This window comes from Schistocerca cancellata, chromosome 1, assembly GCF_023864275.1.
Source record: "Schistocerca cancellata isolate TAMUIC-IGC-003103 chromosome 1, iqSchCanc2.1, whole genome shotgun sequence".
Classification (NCBI taxonomy): domain Eukaryota; kingdom Metazoa; phylum Arthropoda; class Insecta; order Orthoptera; family Acrididae; genus Schistocerca; species Schistocerca cancellata.
Window position 1 is genome coordinate 539,847,539 of NC_064626.1, and position 21,142 is coordinate 539,868,680.

General features: G+C 43.0%; 1 protein-coding gene across 1 annotated transcript in view; it reads left to right on the forward strand.

The window, feature by feature from the left end:
• LOC126188954 (odorant receptor Or1-like) overlaps positions 1 to 21,142 on the forward strand; it is a 248,796-nt gene that overhangs the window by 151,780 nt on the left and 75,874 nt on the right. The gene's annotated exons all lie outside the window — the stretch shown is intronic.

The following is a 21,142-nucleotide window of genomic DNA, read 5'->3' on the forward strand; positions in this document are numbered from 1 at the left end:
ATGAAAAAATGGCACTTAGTACGTCTCCCATTTCCACACTTCACGCTAACGAGATTATCGATTGAATTGTGGAAACTTCTATAGCAACTAACGATCGAGAACACAAAACAAACAAATAAAAACCAGCAGAGGTTCACAATATGCTAAAGAAAGTTTTCTATAGGAAATATAGATAAAGTCGCTCATTCGTCAATTACAGAAAAGCCTTCAGTGTTTGATGGTATTAACCCAGAATGTCAGGTACAGAATATTAGGTGGGTATTTTTTAAATGAAATTTCCACCATTTGACTGTATAGATTGTTTAATTCTATTGTACAATCATGATTTCGGCATTTGGACATTTTCAAGTGCCACAATTTTGGCTATGATCGGACTTCTATAAATGTAATCATTATCGAAATATATTAAACTTCGTTATATAACGCAGGTGTCACAGCATAAAAGCGTCAACATATACACGAAGTGTCTGACAGAAATAAAACAAACATGTGTGACATACGTCGCCAAAAACAGTCGTTACATGTGAAGCACCATCATCTCAAGCCACAGTATGCCTTAGGACAATGGTGCTTGCACATCTAAAGACTGTTCTTGGCGACCATTTTACGGCACAATTATTCAGTACATGCCACACATGTCTGTTTTATTTCTGCCACACACTTCGTGGAAGTCTGATGATGCCCAAAATTGTGAGACTTGAAAATAGCGAAAGCTTGAAATCTTGATAGTACAGTCAAATGACGGAACTTTCATTTAAAGAGCATTACGTGACTATGACCCTAAACCATGGCCAAACTGCCGATAATTAGAAAGATCGAATACGTATGAGGAAGTGCTAAATCAAATGAGAGAAGAAAGAAGTTTATGGAACAACTTGACTAAAAGAAGGAATTTATTGATAGTTCTATCATCCTGTGGGATTAATGAATAGTTAGTTTGATAAAAGAGGTGCAAAAATACTAGAGGGAGATCACTACTAGACTACATTACACAGTGTCAAATGGCTGTATGTTGCAGTAATCAAGCAGAGCTGAAGAGGTTTGTACAGGATAGACGAGCGCGAAGAGTTGTATGAGAGCAGCCTTCAGTCTGAAGACAACAACAACATATCTGACATACTAGAAACGTAAAGCCAATTCTGCTACCGTCTTGACAGAGCTACATCCAATTTTCGTAAAAAAAATGTCGAAATTGAGCATACCTCGACTAATGACTGAACAGCTTTGAAGGAGAGTTTATAAATAAAGGCATATATTACATGTGGTAAGAAACACTGAAATTTTCATCTTCATTACAGAATGGCTAACCATGAACGCATGTATGACGAATTTCAACCAACATGTAACATCCAGTTCATTAAGCCCATCTACCACTCAGAAAAGACTTTATCCAAAAGACCATCATGGAAGCAGAAACATTCAGGCAGAACGACTATAGGCTATTAAAGGAATGGCGCAAGGGATGGAATATGGAGAATCTCATCTACTAGTATTGTATTGTATTGTATGTTAACCGGGGACCTAGAAACGACAGAGAGGCTCCGTCCCCACCGCAGCCGCAGTGGTCCACAACCCCAGGACGACTACCGCAGTCCACTTCACCCCTCCGCCGCCCCACACCGAACCTAGGGTTATTGTGTGGTTCGACCCTCGGTGGACCCCCCAGGGAACGTCTCACACCAGACGAGTGTAACCCCTATGTTTGCTTGGTAGAGTAATGGTGGTGTACGCGGACGTGGAGAACTTGTTTGCGCAGCAATAGCAGACATAGTGTAACTGAGGCGGAATAAGGTGAACCAGCCCGCATTCGCCGAGGCAGATGGAAAACCTCCTAAAAACCATCCACAGACTGGCCGGTTCACCGGACCTCGACACAAATCCGCCGGGCGGATTCGTGCCGGGGACCAGGCGCTCCTTCCCGCCCGGAAAACCGTGCGTTAGACCGCACGGCCAACCGGGCGGGCTTCATCTACTCGTAAAAAATGTATCTAAAGGAGAAGCTTTTTCGCCAGCGTCAGAAATATCCCACAGGGACTGAGTCAGACTGAAAAGAATACGAACTTGTTACGGAAGATGTGCAGATACACAATTTTGACAATGTCTAGACAACCTCACTAAATTTGACGTACTTCAAAGAATTATTAGTTACCCTTATTGTGGGGGAAAGTGCGAGCATATGAGCGGACTGGAATGGCTTCTTTTCAGCTTCATCAGAAGTTCTGCACTGGGCTCACCTTTGCTTATGAATACTTTAAAAGATTTTCTGTACACTTCTACGTGTTTTCTTTTTACTTCTGACGTTTCTAAATATTTATGTTTATATATTTATATTTATTGTTTTGTCATGTATGCCATACGATAAATAAAACCACATGCTGACTGATGCGGCCCTATATACATATACCTCTCGATTTGTTGGAACTCTCCAGCAATGCCTGCTCCAAACAAAGGCATCTGAAATGGTTTTCAAACTCTTACAAGGCATCAAAACGTTTTATAATAAAACTTTGTAAAAATCCCACCATCTCAGTGCATATTGTCTTACGGTGGAAAGAAACAACATTTGCAGATTAATACTAACAAGTGACTTCGAAACAATGGAAACGTTTTGACGGGCAGGAAGAGATGTGTAATCTCTCGTGGCCATTATGATCGGGATAAAATGACGTAAATATTTTGGAGCAAGAAATATCAGCCACTTTAATTGATAAACTTTTGGGACAACTTCCTTTCTTTTTAGGCATGCCTCATGATCTTCTTCATTTTTACGCGCATTGCGCCAGTTCCCCAACCGCTGTATCTCAGAATTTCCTGTGTGGTGCATGTTACAGTCTTTCTTTGTTTGCCACGAGAATTATTATCCTCTGCAAATCTATTCAGTAGCAATTTAAGTGTTCTTTCAGTTTTCTGACTTATCTGATCCATTTTTTAAATCGTTTTACTTATACTTTTATCCCTTGTTATCGCCTCTCACTTCTTCAATTTTCCCTCTGTCCAATAATGAATGGGAAGTTTAGTCTGCTGTTCGGCATAATACGAGCAATAATAATTTCGTGTGATCCACTGGCCTGGTGTCGGTCTTTCAATTGGACGCCACGTCGACGGCTTGCTTGCCCCATTACTCCAGTTATCCAACTGGGGAAAGGGGACCTACAGTTTAACTGGAAATCCGAACCACTTGTTATTTCTGGCGACTCCTCACATCACTGGGCAGTACACATTGGTGAGCTAAGACTTTTGACCCCCTATTTAGTAGGGTGCTGGTCCTCCTTTGGAATAGAATACAACTGTGCTTCTACGTCATACGGTTTCGACAATTGCTTAGTAGCTTTCCGAAGGTAGGCTATGTCGCACCAGATGTCTAAGCACTCGTCACTGATGTCCCATATACTGCGGGCCGGTGCTTTGTGGGCGTGGAAATTGCGCCTCGTAGTGTCCAAGATGTGTTCCATTGGGTTCAGATCAGGCGAATTTAGTGGCCAAGACACTAACCAGAGTTCAATGTCATTCTCCTCAAACCACGGTGACTTTGTCAAATGGACAGTTATCCTGTTGGAAAATACCAACGTTGTCCTGGAACACATCAAGCATAAATTGATAGAAGTGACTTGGAATAATGTTCATGTAGCCCGTGCTTGTCATGATGTCTTCACTACCGCAGGTCTCATAGAAACAAAGGTGAGTGTTCCCCATAGCACAATACTGTCCCAATGGCCTCGGTCCGTGGCGCTAAGCATGATTCCAGCAGCGTTTCCATGGACAACGTCACAGCCGGACACGACCATCGAGTTGATGTAACAAGAAACTTGATCCGTTAGAGCAGGCTATACATTTCCAATCCCAATGACACCATCCCAATTGCAATAGTAATTCCCAATTGGCTGCTGGGAATACAGAGGTGTCGTCTGCTGCAGAGGCCCAGGTTCAACCAAAAATGCGCTCCGCGCTGGTTTGCCGCGCGGTCTCACGCACCTTGCCACGGTTCGCGCGGTTCGTGTCCTCACTCGGGCATGGGTGTGTGTGTGTTGTCCTTAGCGTAACTTAGTTTAAATTAGATTAAGTAGTGTTTAAGCCTAGGGACCGATGACCTCACTACAAATTTCCAAATTTTCGACAATGTGCGCTGAACGGGGCACCAGAAACATTAATGCCTGCATTTGCATTGTACTCTGTCGTTAGATCTGCCACACATTGCCGTCTATTCTGCTTCTCCGGACGAGGAAGCCTACGACCACTTTATTCTGTGATGAGGAGTAGGCCTACTCCTGCAGTTCTTTGTGACCTAATCGGGCATCACCGTCCTTCACTCTCCATAGATGCTCACAACTGTAGCACGTGGACAGCTAAACAGATTTGCCGTTTCCGTGGTGTTTGTTCCCAGCCGTCGGGCAATAACTATCTGTCTTTGGCCAAAGTTGCTCATGTCAGCAGATAGCTCGTGCCCACTGCCTGTATCGTCGCTAGAATGAGTTCTCATTCGTTTACGCCGCACTTATACAGGGTGGTCCATTGATAGTGACCGGGCCAAATATCTCACGAAATAAGCAACAAACGAAGAAACTACAAAGAAAAAAACTCTTCTAGCTTGAAGGGGGAAACCAGATGGCGCTATGGTTGGCCCACTAGACGGCGGATATCAACTGCGTTTTTTAAAATAGGAACCCCCATTTTTTATTACGTATTCATGTAGTACGTAAAAAAATATGAATGTTTTAGTTGGACCACTTTTTTCGCTTTGTGATAGATGGCGCTGTAATAGTTGCAAACGTATAAGTACGTGGTATCACGCAACATTCCGCCAGTGCGGACGATATTTGCTTCGTGATACATTATGCGTGTTAAAAAGAACCGTTTACCAATTGCGGAAAAGGTCGATATCGTGTTGATGTATGGCTATTGTGATAAAAATGCCCAACGGACGTGTGCTATGTATGCTGCTCGGTATCATAGACGACATCGTCCAAGTGTCCGGACCGTTCGCCGGATAGTTACGTTATTTAAGGAAACAGGAAGTGTTCAGCCACATGTGAAACGTCGACCACGACCTTCAACAAACGATGATGGCCAAGTAGGTGTTTTAGCTGCTGTCGCGGCTAATCCGAACATCAGTAGCAGACAAATTGCGCGAGAATCGGCAATCTCAAAAACGTCGGTGTTGAGAATGCTACATCAACAACGATTGCACCCGTACCATATTTCTATGCAACAGGAATTGAATGGCGACGTCTTTGAACGTCGTGTACAGTTCTGCCACTGGGCACAAGAGAAATTACGGGACGATGACAGATTTTTGGCAGGCGTTCTATTTAGCGACGAAGCGTCATTCACCAACAGCGGTAACGTAAACCGGTATAATGTGCACTATTGGGTAACGGAAAATCCACGATGGCTGTGACAAGTGGAACATCATCGACCTTGGTGGGTTAGTGTATGGTGCCGCATTATGGAAGGAAGGATGATTGGCCCCCATTTTATCGATGGCAATCGAAATGGTGCAATGTACGCTGATTTCCTCTGTAATGTTCTACCGATGTTACTACAAGATGTTTCACTGCATGACAGAATGGCGATGTACTTCCAACATGATGGATGTCCAGCACATAGCTCGCGTGCGGTTGAAGCGGTATTGAATAGCATATTTCATGACAGGTGGATTGGTCGTCGAAGCACCATACCATGGCCCGTACGTTCATCGGATCTGTCCCCGGATTTCTTTCTGTGGGGAAAGTTGAAGGATATTTGCTATCGTGATCCACCGACTACGCCTGACAACATGCGTCAGCGCATTGTCAATGAATGTTCTAACATTACGGAAGGCGAACTACTCACTGTCGAGAGAAATGTCGTTACACGTATTGCCAGATGCACTGAGGTTGACGGACATCCTTTTGAGCATTTATTGCATTAATGTGGTATTTACAGGTAATCACGCTGTAACAGCATGCGTTCTCAGAAATGACAAGGTCACAAAGGTACATGTATCACATTGGAACAACCGAAATAAAATGTTCAAACATTTTTTTTTACTTTATTGTTATTTTAACACCTGAACAAAACAGGTAGGCTGGCAGCGGCATGCTACGCCGCTCTTCAGCCAGAGAGTTGACAATCACAGTACAAAAAATGGAGAATGAAAATGAACATAGTGACGGGCAAAAAATAGTGGTCACAGTCACACAAAAAACACGGAGCCGTTCACACTCGACGAGAAAGACACTGAAAACATGTTGACACGGCGCACAGAACACTGATGAATCCGATGGCACAAGTGAACGGAGAAGCGTGACGGCGGACACTAAAAACACTAAACGACGTCACACACACGAGACACAGATGGCGAAGATCTCCCGCGCGCGAAAGTCCACGTAGCGTGTGCGAGTCCGGGGACCTGCCAAGACGGGAAGCAGCGTGAGGGTGGGTGGAGAGGGTGAAGAGGGGAGAACAGAGATGCCAATGGCTGAGGAGAGGGGAGGAGGAGTAGAAGGACAGGGGAGGGGTGGCCCGGGGGAGAAGTGGGGTGGAGGGGGGGGGGGAGGGATGGAGGGTGCCCAAAGGAACAGATACAGGAAGAGGGAGGGATTCAAACATATCTACGTTCTGTATTTTAATTTAAAAAACCTACCTGTTACCAACTGTTCGTCTAAAATTGTGTGCCATATGTTTGTGACTATTACAGCGCCATCTAACAGAAAGCGAAAAAAGTGGTCCAACTAAAACAATGATATTTCTTTACGAACTACACTAATATGTTATAAAAACGGGGGTTCCTATTTTTAAAAAAACGCAGTTGATACGCGTTTGACATATGGCAGCGCCATCTAGCGGGCTAACCATAGCGCCATCTGGTTTCCTCCTTCAAGCTAGACAAGTTTCCTTCTTTGTAGTTTTTGCGTTTGACGCTTATTTCGTGAGGTATTTGGCCCGGTCACGATCAATGGACCACCCTGTATATTGTACTTACCGAATCAAAAGTGGGTATTTAATCTGGTAGTATGCAGTGGTCATAATTGTGCGGTTCATCATTGTGTATTAAGAATACTAAAGAACCACACCTATGTTGCGACTGCGAAAACGCGTTGTTCGTTCAGCGAATAGTGCGTGGGGAACTGTATCTTTATAGACTAAGTAGCCAGCTGACAAAGAAATAGCGGACTAGGTAATCCCTTCGAGAGTGTCATTGCACAACCATTGAGAGTCTGGACACCGCTAGCTAATAGTGGCTTTGAAGACCGCACATTCCACAGCAGGAGCCAGCATGGAGCACCCGTCGGCGGACAGCGACTCGTTGGTGGTCCCCGGATCGACACTGCGGATGCTGCTGGGTCTGTGGCAGCAGCGAGGCGCGGCCCCCAGCACGCTGAGCAGAGTGCTCGCGTGCGTGACGCTCGCCTCCATCACGTTCCTGGCGCTGTGCGTTGCCCTCAAGCTGTGCGCCGACCCTCCGAAGGAGCTCGAGCAGATCACGCTGTGCGGTCTCGTCGGATCCGCCTGTGTTGGCTATTTCTTTAAGGTATAGTTCACTGTCCATTCTCCACATATGTGGTCGTGACTTCCATTCACGGTATACCTACAAGGTTACTTTACGTACCGTACAAAAACACCACCAGTAGAAACAAGATACAATTTGCTGTCGAAAACTCCTCTTTCAGTTTGATCACTAGTTAACGTGAAAGATATTTTGGCTGTAGGAACAGGCAGCTGCATTGGAATGTCAGTAGGCTTTTTGGTTCATACTGACGATATTTAATGGATACAGAAGGAAAGTTAAGCCTCATTCGCCTGTCGACGCTCACCAAACCACGATACAGCGAACGACGTGGTACGTAAGGCGTTTTCAAAGTTACTACCCTGTTTTCCCCCGGTTCGCTACTGAAATTTATCGTCCACCAGTGTGTTGTGTTTGGACGAAGTAAAAACGCAAACTCCGACCACAGGCCATAGTGGTCCCATCGGAACCGGCCGGCCGCCGTATCACCCTCCGTCAGTGGCGTCATTGGATGCGGTACGGAGGAGCACGCGGTTTCACGACGTACAGCCGCTACTACTCTGTCAAGCAGCCCCTCAACTGGCTTCACGAAGCTTGGTGCACCCAGTCCCAGTCCTCCCACCAAGGATGAATCTCTGTCTGTACCGGGAATCGAACACGGGTTGTCCGCATGGCAGCCGGTTGCACTGACCATTCGGCCGCGGAGCCGGACTTAGACGAAGTACCTCATCGAAATTTTTATTTTTTGGTTATTTTTCTTGTGAATTGGTTTTACGATCGTCTGACTTGTTCTTAGTGAACTAGGGAAAAGCAGTGACAGCCCTGTACATATTGATTTGCGTGAAAAATGGTATATACCTTTTCCTTTACGTTGAGGCATACCTGCACATCGTCTGATTCGCAGTAGTCATCGAAAAGGGACCCAATATTCTTCATTAATATTAGTACAGCCAGTGCAACTAATTTGATGCATTTTCTTCATCACAACTTAGGAAACTGTTTCATTAATTTAAAACATAGTCAGTGGTCTGAAAGTTACAAATATTTTACAGTTTGGTTGTAGACGAAAAAAAGAAAGTTTACTTGACAAAGAACCATAGTTTCGTTTTCTTACCTAACCACACACACACACACACACACACACACACACACACACACACACACACACACACACACACGCGCGCGCGCGCGCGCACACACACACACACACACACACTGATCAGAGAGAGAGAGAGAGAGAGAGAGAGAGAGAGAGAGAGAGAGTAAGAGGTGTGTGTGTGTGGGGGGGGGGGATAAATATATTTAAAAATAACTATATATTTACCGCCAAATCAGCTATATGATTAAACATTCTGTATCTGCAAGTACTTCCGGCAAAACATCATCATATGGCAAGCCAAAAAGTCTAGTAAACACTCGAAATGCATAACTTAAGAGTTAAGAGCCCTACTTCATTTCCAATATTGTGAAACAAATCTCTTCTACTGCAAAGTTTTGGCTTTCCATATTTTGACAGGTGGTGCTGGGGATTAAATTAAGAAAAATAGGTCCGCATTAAAGCATCTAGAAACATTCGAAGCAAAAAAGTCTAGTAAACACGGGCTCTGAAGTCCGTCCCTTAGAGCTATGAGCACGTTCAACTTGGCTGCTGCGAAACACGTGTTCTCTACCGGAAAAGTGCTCATAGCTCTTAAGTTATGTATTTTAGAGCCCATGTTTACTGCACATTTTTGATTCGAATGCTCCTTCCTGTCATATCCTTGGATATCCTGGGGCACCCTGTGTATAATGTAATTTTAAAACTTGATGCAAGATACGTCTACGTCTACACACATACTACGCTAGGCACCCTACAAAGCCGAAAGGACGTTACTTCGCACCAGTATCAACGATTTCCTAACACATTTCATTCACGTACGAGAGCGTGGAAGAAGGGAACCAACCCGTAAATTCGCGACGTAGTGTTTGGAAATAGAATGCCTCTTACAAACAGAGCAAATAGGATGCCTCTTACAAACAAAGCTTAAGACTCAATTTCAACAAAATATCTATAGCAACCCTTGCTACACTAACTGATGTTAATGTATTGAAGAATATAGACAGGTGTGCTACTGCTTCTATTAGATTTCACCAGGGCAGTGAGAAACTCAGAATGAAAAGAGAAGCCAGGAAAGTGGTTACATGTCAACCAAACTACACAGCCGGAAAAAATTAGTACGCCTTTTTGGAGGTTTCCATTTCACTCAAGATTTATTGTTGCAACAGTTCATATGGAGCATATGAAATGATTACTTTTATAGAACACAGGCGGTTCTGAGGTACCAGGTATCGAACCCTGCTCAAACAACATATTAGTATGTGGTGTGGCCTCCATAGGTGGCAACGCAGGCGCTGACTCTGGTATCCAGTCGGTTGTGCAGATGGCGGATACTGTCCTGGGATACGTTATGCCGCGCCTACTGGACCTGTTGACGTAGTCCTGTAAAAGTTGTTGGCTGACGAGTTGCACGACTTACTTCTCGTCCCGTCATATCCCACATGTGCTCATTTGGAGACAAGTCCGCAGATAGTGCTGGCCAGGGAAGTTGCTGCAAGCCTTCCAGAGCACGTCAAGTTTCACAAGCAGCCTGTAATGTCTGAAAGAAGAGATACCATCTTCCTATAGATAAGGCTTACCATCCAATGGTCTTCTTCGGTGCGGATGCACTCATGCTCGCAAGATCTTACGGGAATTGTTAGATTGACTGCCGCGCGTGATGAGTATAGTGGGCAGGGGAACTGCAAATGTAGTGTGTGGACAGTAAGTTGGAAGTGTGGGTCTCACAGGTAGGGTGCCCTGCAGTCACACTATCCTCTGTGTCCTCGATGGCTCAATCAGATAGACCGTCTGCCATGTGAGCAGGAGATCTCGGCTTCGAGTCCCGGTCGAGGCACATATTTTCAATTGTCCTCGTTGGTATTTATCAACGCCTGTAAGCAGATAATGGCCTGGACTTGATTGTAATTTCGTTCTTTGTGAGCTAAAAATCACTAATGTCCGAAAGAACAGATACCATCTTCATATATCTGTTTGTGATGGTCAGATCGACACCAACGTGTCTGTAGATGGCACTGAGAAAGGTCAGAGGACATGGCGGTTTTCGAGGCTCACACACCGACTCCAGGAATCACGATGTGGTGGCTACTGGATATGAGAACAGGACTGGTTTGCTAATTGTTGAAGGAAGAATGAATTTTTGTTGTTTTTTCTTACCCTTAATGGCCATGGTATGTGATGTTACAAAATAAAAGTGATGTTGTTATTCAATGGAAAGTTGGAAATTGAGATTTAACTAACTGTTTTATCAATCACAATTGGCGTAAGAATCATGGATTGACCATTGTCATAAAATATTGCATTATGAGATGTGAATAGTTTTTACTTGCAGTTTCGCGTGGCTTGAGGCAGTCACAACTAGCGTACTATTGATTAAGAAATTGCGTTATCGCCTTTCTAATTACTTCATGATCGTAGATACGATCATACCCGGTTGTGAAGTTATTGTTATGACAAAACAATTTCCTAAGGGACCAGAAAGTTCTTAAGGGCGCAAAAGCAACTGTAACATCACACAAAAGGGAAATTCAATATTAAAGCTGATGCAAGAAGACGATAAAACAGTTTTCTTTTTATCAATGTAACACGCACATTGGACTGCTGATCTTGGTGTCTGTAATATTAGCAAAATGCATAATTAAAATGAAAATAATACTGAGGAGATAATAGAAATGAGCACTGCTAAATGATTCAGTATTCCCAGAACAAATATTTATTATAACTAAAACATATATCGTACCTTAAGCTTAGTACTACAATGACGGTAGATTCTTATGTCCGTATCATGTCCATTGAGCGCTCTTTTATATAGCCATTGTCTTCTTTGAGTCGCTCGTGCGTCGTCACGGTAAGTTATAACAGTTCTTTACACTTCACTCAAACTTAGACATAACACGTTTATATACATTTAGTAAAAATTAGATCAGACTACCACAAATCTGCGTCCGTCTTACTCGAGAAAAACAGTACAAGTCTTTTTAGCGCTCAAGGCTTCATTTGTTCTCCAGCGAACAAAATAGTGAAGGATCGCATATCTATCCGTATTTTTCTGTTTATATTGCCGCCCAAAGACGACGAATTACATTATTTAGAAAATTCCACCGTCGCCATGCGACGCCTCATTATACATTAATCATTATTTATAAACAAGTACTTGCCTTCTGGCTGAAAGTATTAACTACTCGTACTTGCTGTTTTAATGAAGTCAAAAATAGCGAATATCGCAGGTTCCAAATGATATATTCCAGTAACGAAACAAGACCCCACACCACAAGCCTCTTGAGGAATGTACTGACCCGTGACTGAGCTGCTTAGTCATTTGGTTTGTCAACCACAGAACATCTAGGGGATGCGATGGGAAGATGTATACTTTCATACTAGACTTTACGCACCATACTACGTGAACTGACACTGCATGCGTTTTAAGCATGGCGAGAACCTTAAGATGATATTTTCAAATTGTTTCATTCGATGTCATAACTAAACGAAGAATGTATTCGTGTCCGTGGAGGTCACACCTCACACTGATGTAGACAACAGACATCAGTTTCGAAAGGAATGAAAGTATATTCATTTAACGTTACGTGATGCGCAAAACGTTCAAACAACCGACTGCTGGTTCATGGTGTAACACTTTCCATTTCCATCAACGTATATAATTGGTTGTGTTAAAATTTACAATTATTCTATCGCTGCGTGTATCTGTCTTTAGCACTTAATACCCTGTATTGTGTGACTGTCGTCTGTCCATTTCTACGTTCTGGCTTAAGTCTAAGTGGCATATTTTCACGGGTACAAAAATGGCTACAGTTTCAGCGGCATCTCCAGCAAAATCTCGACCTTGGTTAATAATATTTTATGTACGGATCTAAGAATTATTGTTAGGGTTAGTTCCTGGAAAGCTATTATCGTCATTTGTTATCTACTACACAGTTCGTATCCGAGGATCAGGAGTCGCCGATCTTATGGAGAGCTTACTCAGCCTTTCAAGGATGCGACAGCAATAAGCGGAAGATGAACCAGTTGAGCTAGTTTACAAACAGTTTATTTCAGAATATCACCGTGAGCTATCCGTAACCAGCAACCACATAATCATTCTCCACTGATACTTTCAGACGTCTAACATTAACATTGCTCCATGCTTACGTTAGAGTTCTACTACTTTTTTGTCTAAATGCCATATACATTCTATTCACTCTCAGCTGAAGTGAGACACAACGAAACTGTTTCCTCCCCACTTCCCCTCTCTAAATCCATCTGTAAAATCACTGTAATTTTCATTTCCCTGTCACCAGCAGGGGAACGCCGCTTCTTATTTTTGAATTTTCCAGCATATGGGGAAACCTCCCCACACAAAAATGTAAATGAAAATGAGCCAAGTGTAACGTCCCAATGCAAAAATGTAAATTAAAATGAATTTTTAAATATTGTAACCTCTGAACAAAACTAGCTCCCATTTATAGTCTGTGCGCAGAAATGCATTCACACTTAATATTCCCACAAAAATTCTTTTCTCATGTAATATCAAGTTCGAAACAGAAAAATTCCTACACAGCAAAATAATAAAAAAGTTTAGTAACGTGATAATTTTTTGAGGGCAGCAGCGCTGGCCTTCGGCCCTGTATTCTGAATAAAAAAAGCAAAAATTCTTACCTCAATAAAAACTGCAATTATATCTGCTCTTAAGTTGTAATTTTTCGACACAGCTTCGTGCAATGCTGGCGTATATTTTTTTTTTGATTATTGGAAGGAATGATCATGCATTTGAAATGTTCTTTAAATTGAAATGAATGCTTTTCTTTAAAAGAGTTGCTTTATTTTATAAAAATTATTATTGGGGCATTTCTTTGAACAAATTAAATTACAATTAACATACATTATTAAATATGCGCAAGGCTGCTTCTTTACCTTCTACAACAATACTCATCCTCCAGAGTCCTGACCAGAGTCGCGAGCAGAGCACACAGCCGACGCATGCCGACTCCCTCCGACTAGCACGGACTGACAACTACTGTCGACTCACAACTACTGCTATCGACTCGCACGGTCAAGCGCAGACTAGCAACAGCTAATGATAAACTACTCTCTGGTCAGAGATTCTGTCATGCCTCGCCCATCGCCGGCAATGTGTACGTCTTTCAGTATAAATTTCTTTACATTCTAATGCCATGTGACACAGGTCAGTGCCCTACCCACATCACAACGCCTGCCTCCTTATCAATGACATCACCACTCTTACCAGAAATGTTATCAGACTTATCACTGATATCCCTTTCCTCATGTGACAAGCCAGGCAACCACTCCTTACTGTTACCCTTCGCTTGCCGCCTCAAACCCAACAATTCAAAATCCAAGATCTCGGAACTTGCGCTGTTTTACTTTTTAACACCTTCCACTCATCTCGCTTCCCCCCTCCTTCAATCATAGCATAGTACTTTACAGACTATTAAAATGAAACAGTCAATTACAATGCAGCGATCTTGGCGCTCAAAAGTATCCCATTTTTTTGTCTGCTATATTAAAAAATAATTAATCAAAAATTAAATTACTGGAAATATTTTTGACCACGCTTGCTAGAGAAATCATTTTTCGAATATTGAAACAAGCCTGCCAACTTTCTTATATGTCTCACAACTTCTTCTTGGTGTTGTGATCTTTTTTTATCGTCAGCATATGTTTCTGTACCACTAAAAGCACGTCAGTCACAAAAGAGGGTTAATTTATAACAAATGATGATTTACTATTATTTCTTTTACAGGCGGTTTTCAGTGTAGATCAAGCTCTGAGAATACTTGGTAACGATGAATACAATAACGATAACGAGTATGACAGCAGTCAGATTTCACTAAGAGTCCCTTCCGTTCCCATCCCCCAATGCATGTCTCGATGCGACTGATGAGGATTCAAGTGAGCAAAATAATGAAAATTTATATAATTTAGGAGGAAGTCAAGTGATAACTGAAACAGAAGTAGAAATAGTTATTGAAAGTGATCGTACTGGAAGGATGGAAGCAAGAAGAGAAAAGGCAAGAAAAGGCAGACAGGATGATAATGGTATACGAACAGGAAGAAAATGTATCATGAAGAGAAATGTGATCTTACAGACTGCAGTAATGAGTGGTCTCAACATTATGTTCCCAACAATTGAAGGCTATAGTAAATACAAAGACAGAAAAAACATCGGAACACCAAGAAAGAGCTATGCGACATAAACGTAAGGTGGTAGGCGTGTTTCTATATCTGAAACATCATGTCTATTCAGATTTCAAGCCACTCGCATGAGAATCGCGCTATTAGTGGCACTATGAAGATGAAAATTACGTTTGCTTTAAATACATACTGTAACGGTCGTGAGCCTTAGTTGTCTTTGGGATGTTACTCAAGAATGGATTTAAGGCAACACTAAGTTTGAACGAGGTTGTGTAGCAGGACTACGGAAAGCTGAATGTTCCGATACTGCGGAAAGACTTGGTAGGAATGTAGTCACTGTACAGGATTCCTGTCAGCGGTGATCACGAGGATGTAGACCAGTGAGAGGACCAGGCTCCGGACAGACACGTGGCGCTACCAAGAGGTAAGACCGTCGTGTTCAGCATATGGTTGTGACGCATCGTACTGCATCTCCAGCAGCAATCTGAGCAGCATTTGGCACCACAGTGTCAAAAACAACTGTCAAAAATCGATTTTTTCAGTGACAACACCGAGTCAGATGCGCTGTAGCGTGTAACCCACTGACTCCAAATCACCTTGCGACTTCAGTGGTGTCAAGCGGGAGTTCATTGGGGGGCAGAGTGGAGGTCGGCTGTGTTTTGTGATGAAAGTTGGTTCTGCCTCGGTGCTAGTGATGGGTTTGTGTTGGTTAAAAGCAGGCCAGTAGAGGAGATGTAACCAACCTGACTGCGTCCTAGACTCACTGGACCTACACCTAGAGTTATGGTCTGGTGTGTGAATTCGTATGACAGCAGGAGCATTGTCGTGGTTATCTCACGCAACCTGAATGCAAAACTGTATGTCCATCTGGTGATTCGACTTGTTGTGCTGCTATTCATGAACTACATTCCAGGAGTGGTTTCCGACAGGATAACGGTCGACCACATAACCGCTGCTGTAATCCAGCATGCTCTATAGAGTATCGACATGTTGCCTTGCCCTATGCGATCACCAGATCTGTCTCCAATCTAGCACATATGGGACATCATTGGACGACAGTCATCCATAACCAGCAGTTACCGTCCCTGTATTGATCGACCAAGTGCAATAGGCACGGAACTCCATCCAAAAATCCGACATCCTACAATTGTACAACACAATACATGCACATTTGCTTGTTTGCATTCAACAGTGCGGCAGTTACCCTAGTTTTTAATGTACCAGAGTTTCACATTTGCAATGGCTTCTCTCGCACTTACATTACCGGAGGAGGAAATTGGTGTTTAACGTCCCATCGATATCGAGGTCATTAAAGAGGGAGCACAAGCTCGGATTAGGGAAGGATGAAGAAGTAAATCGGCCTTTCAAAGGAACCATCCCGGCATTTGCCTGGAACGATTTAGGGAAATCACGGAAAACCTAAATCAGGATGGCTGGAGACGGGTTTGAGCCGTCGTTCTCCCGAATGCTAGAGCAGAGCTTACATTAGCCTGTAATCTTGCTATGTCAAGCACTGAAATGCTATACAAACGTATTCCTAAAAATTCGTTACTGTACATTCATTATTTTGCGGTATTGCTATTTTTTTCTGTCAGTGTGTTTTGGTCTTGTTTTGATGATGATATGATTGAGACTATTACCACATTCACAAACCAATATGTTGCAAACATAATAGGTTGGGAGATTTCAATTAAAAGGAGGCTATTTATTACAATTATTTACTTAGCAGTTATATTGAAATACTGAGGCGGATATGTACTAGAAAACAATAATCTCGTTACTTGCAGTCGAATTCATGATGTCCAACTTACAGTTATGTGATTTGACAAGGCTAACGAACAATTGCAGGGAAGTGCAAAAAATGGTTCAAATGGCTCTGAGCACTATGGGACTTAGCTGCTAAGGTCATCAGTCCCCTAGAACTTAGAACTACTTAAACCTAACTACCCTAAGGACATCACACACATCCATGCCCGAGGCAGGATTCGAACCTGCGACCATAGCGGTCCCGCGGTTCCAGACTGTAGCGCCTAGAACCGCTCGGCCACTCCGGCCGTCAGGGAAGTGCAACCAGTGAAGAAAAACGTAACGTTGATGAAACAACTATAGCTTACTTTGGTAAGTGTAGATGCAAACAGCTCTCAGAGGAAAACCAATACAATACGGCTATAAAATTTGGACTGGAGCTACAAGGACTAGATAAATTGCATGGTGGATCCTTATCAAAGTACGAGCATTACTCTACCGGAGAACCACAAACATTAGGGCTTAGGAGCGAGTGTTGTTCTACAGTATACTGATGTGTTATTGAATTTGGGGAAATACTCCTATAATCTGTTTTTTGATAATTACTTGATATCATTTCCGTTCCTTACTGAATTACATGATAAAGGCATTCAGGATACAGAGCCAATTAGAGAAAAAAATGAATCTGGAAATGTGACCTATTAGACAGAAAGTAGATGAATAAATCCCATCAGGGAATCATTCAATTAAAAAGCGACAAGTCTAGGAATACAATAGTTGAAAGATGGATATCTGTAAAGTCACTACACACACTAAAGCGATTTTCGCAGAGTAAGAAGAAATGCATAGGTATCGAACAGCCTCTAATGATTCAGCTTTACAGTGAAAACATTGATGGAGTTGATCAGGCTGACCAAAGCATAAGCCTGTGCAGGACATTCATCAGAGGGAGAAAATGGTACTTCAGTTTGACAGCGCATTGCACTGATGCAGCTGAACAAAATGGATGAAAATTACATAGGCTTGAAAGTAAAGAGTAACTGGATCATCTTGACTTTCGTGGCCATGTTGTAGCTTTCTCCTGTAAACAAATGCCCACGCATGCAAACCTAAGGGGAGGCCGTCAGGACACGGCACCAGGACTCCAGTAACGACAGAACAGATCGCTCGGTGATTGGCCTACGCAAACACTCTGCAGCCTCTGACATACAAAAACCACGGCAAGGTGTGTAAAATGTGATGTTGGCTTGAATGTGAATCATAAAAAGGGAGTGTTTAAACATGTTTTTAATCTGTTTATACTGCTATCAACTTTGAAGTGTCACAAATTTCACTGTATTCATCGCAAATAATACGTGGTACACTATGTGATCCAAACTATCCGGACACATCCAAAAACATACGTTTCTCATATTAGGTGCATTGTGCTGCCGCCTACTACCAGGTACTCCATATCAGCTTCCTCGTCATTAGACATCGTGAGAGAGCAGAATGAAGCGCTCTGCGGAACTTATGGACTTCGAAAGCGGTCAGATGATTGGGTGTCACATGTGTCATACGTCTGTACGCGAGATTTACACACTCCTAAACATCCCTAGGTCCATTGTTTCCGATGAGATAGTGAAGTGGAAACGTGAAGGAAGACGTACAGTACAAAAGCGTACAGGCCGACCTCGTCTGTAGACTGACAGAGACTGCCGACAGTTGAAGTGGGTCGTAATGTGTAATGGGCAGACATCTATCCAGACCATCACACAGGAATTTCAAACTGCATCAGGATCCACTTCAAGTACTATGACAGTTAAGCAGGAGGTGAGAAAACTTGGATTTCATGATCGAGCGGATGCTCATAAGCCACACATCACTGCGGTAAATGCCAAACGACACCTCACTTGGTGTTAGGACGTAAACATTGGACGTTTGAACAGTGGAAAAACGTTGTGTGGAGTGACGAATCACGGCACACAATGTGGCGATCCGATGGCAGGCTGTGGGTATGGCGAATACCTGGTGAGCGTCATCTGCCAGGGTGTGTAGTGCCAACAGTAAAATTCGGAGGCGGTGGTGTTATGGTGTTGTCGTGTTTTCCATGGAGCGAGCATGCACCCCTTGTTGTTTTGCACGAGACTATCACAGCACAGGTCTACACTGATGTATTAAGCGCCTTGTTGCTCCCCACTGTTGAAGAGCAATTCGGGGATGGCGATTTCATGTTTCAACACGATCGAGCACCTGTTCATAATGCATGGCCTGTGGCGAAGTGGTTACACGACAGTGAAATCCATGTAATGGACTGGTCTGGACAGAGACTTGACCTGAATCTTATAGAACACCTTTGGGATGTTTTGGGACGCCGACTTCGTGCCAGGTCTCACCGATCAATATCGGTTGAGAGGATAGTGAACATGGTGTTCGATTTCTTTTAGTGAATCTGAATCTTTTATTTGTAGGTTTAATTATCCATACTACATTTTAATCAACCTGTGTTTATTTGAAATATAATTACTTATAAATCCGCTGTTTACAGTTTTATATCAATATATTCGTTATCATTCTTTGTATTAAGACACTAGAGGGTGCTATGTCACATGGGCGCCATCTAGTTGAAATTGGCAGTCTCGCTTCAGGATCCAAAAATACTAGGCTGTATCGGAAAATCGGAAATCTAATAGTGTATTCCAGTCTCACAAGACATTCATAATAAGACACTTTTGTTGCATGCTCTAGGTCCAGCCAAGGTAAGTTCACAGGTGCTACTTTGGTTCTAGCTGTCTGATATATATATATCTGTGAATTATTTTCTGCTTGGATGATTTAATGATCTTGTGAACTCCAAGGCAACAATTACAGAATAGAGGATACATCATTGAAATACTGCTAGGTGCTGTAGTCAGAAACCTAACACGTGTTCAATTTACTTTATTACCTTCATAAATCAGGACTCAGTGTGCAGTACTGAGTTGCCCACAATGCAAGCTGATCTCCGTTTCTGTTGCACTCAATTACAGAAGTACACATGTGTGCTAACCTATCTATTAGATTTCACTCTGTTTTTCTGGGGATGAGAATTATGCACTTCCAGAGCTTAGTTACCACTACTTATAGGAGTAGTCTTTGCTTTTTTTCACAACACACACCTTTCAATGGTAAACAGAAAATGGTAATCCTGGAGCTTGCTCTTCATGAAGATATCTCGCTTCTCATTTGGAAACCTTTACCTACAGCTGTTTATATTGCTATTTTTTCGTTTCCCATTACATGTCACCCGATACACATTTGCACTATTACACCATTACACAGTTGCATCATTACAGCACAACCTGGTACCTCTTAGCCATTATCAGATACCCAATACACTCATACACCATTACCCTATTACACCATTACTCTGTCAAAAGTTGCCCATAATGCCAATATCTGTTTCCCATTAACCACTGCCAGTCACACCCTTAGAACATTACAACATTACACCATTACACTAGCATATGTTTGCCTATACCCCATTACTCTGCCACCACGTTACCTCATTACACTGTTATCCCATTCCCCCAACTGAAGCAAGTACAGAGTTAAACTGTTACACTATAATACTGTTACCCATTTACTAATATGCTTTTATGTTGTATATAAGTTAGCCTTTTACCAATATCCCATTGTACTGTATTGTACTGTATGGAACTGGGGATCTAGAAACTAGGGAGAGGCTTCCTCCCCGCCGTAGCCCTCAGTGTTACACCCCCACAGCAGGCTACAGCAGTCCACTCACCCCGCCGCCACCCCACACCGAACCAGGGTTCTTATTCGGTTCGGCCCCCAGTGGACCAACCCGGAACATTTCACATCAGACGAGTGTAACCCCAATGTTTGCGTGGTAGAGTAATTATGGTGTACGTGTATGTGGAGAAAGTGTTTACGTAGCAATCGCCAACATAGTGTAACTGACGCGGAATAAGGGGAACCAGCGCGCATTCGCCGCAGGACATGGAAAACCGCCTTAAAAACCATCCACAGACTGGCCGGCACACCGCCGGACGGATTCGTGCTGGGGACCAGCATGCCTTCCCACCCGGAAAGCAGTGCGTCAGACCGCTCGGCTAACTGGGCGGGCAATACCCCGTTACACTATTTTAATCATTACCCATTACACTGTGGCCCCACTCCCTCATTACCCTGTCAGCCCATTACACTGTTATCATGTACAAAGTTATGCTGTTACACTGTTACCTGTTGCCAGGTTACACTGGAAAATGGACGCCAGTAGCTGACATCCTCAGGACATCCTCAGTAGCTGACACCCATAACAGCTGACAACCACAGTAGCTGATAACCTCAGTAGCTGACACATCACATAGCATGTGCTAGAAAATTGTACAAAGTTCCCAGCACAACTCTAATGTGCAAAACTTATGTCAAATATCCAGTTGAAAGACATGATTTAGCACTGTCATCGGAAGACGAAAAAATGTTGTTGGAAGGTAACGTAAGTACCCCAGCAAGGTGTCAGTATGATGTTTGACAGACTCTGAAAGTGACTGGTTGACGACATAGAAACGCTCGTATCAAATCTACACAAATGTGTATTACAACTGCACTGTAATGTTTGGTATTATATCAGCAGAAGATGGCAAACATTTTATTCTGCGAAGTAAAGTCCAGCATGGAAT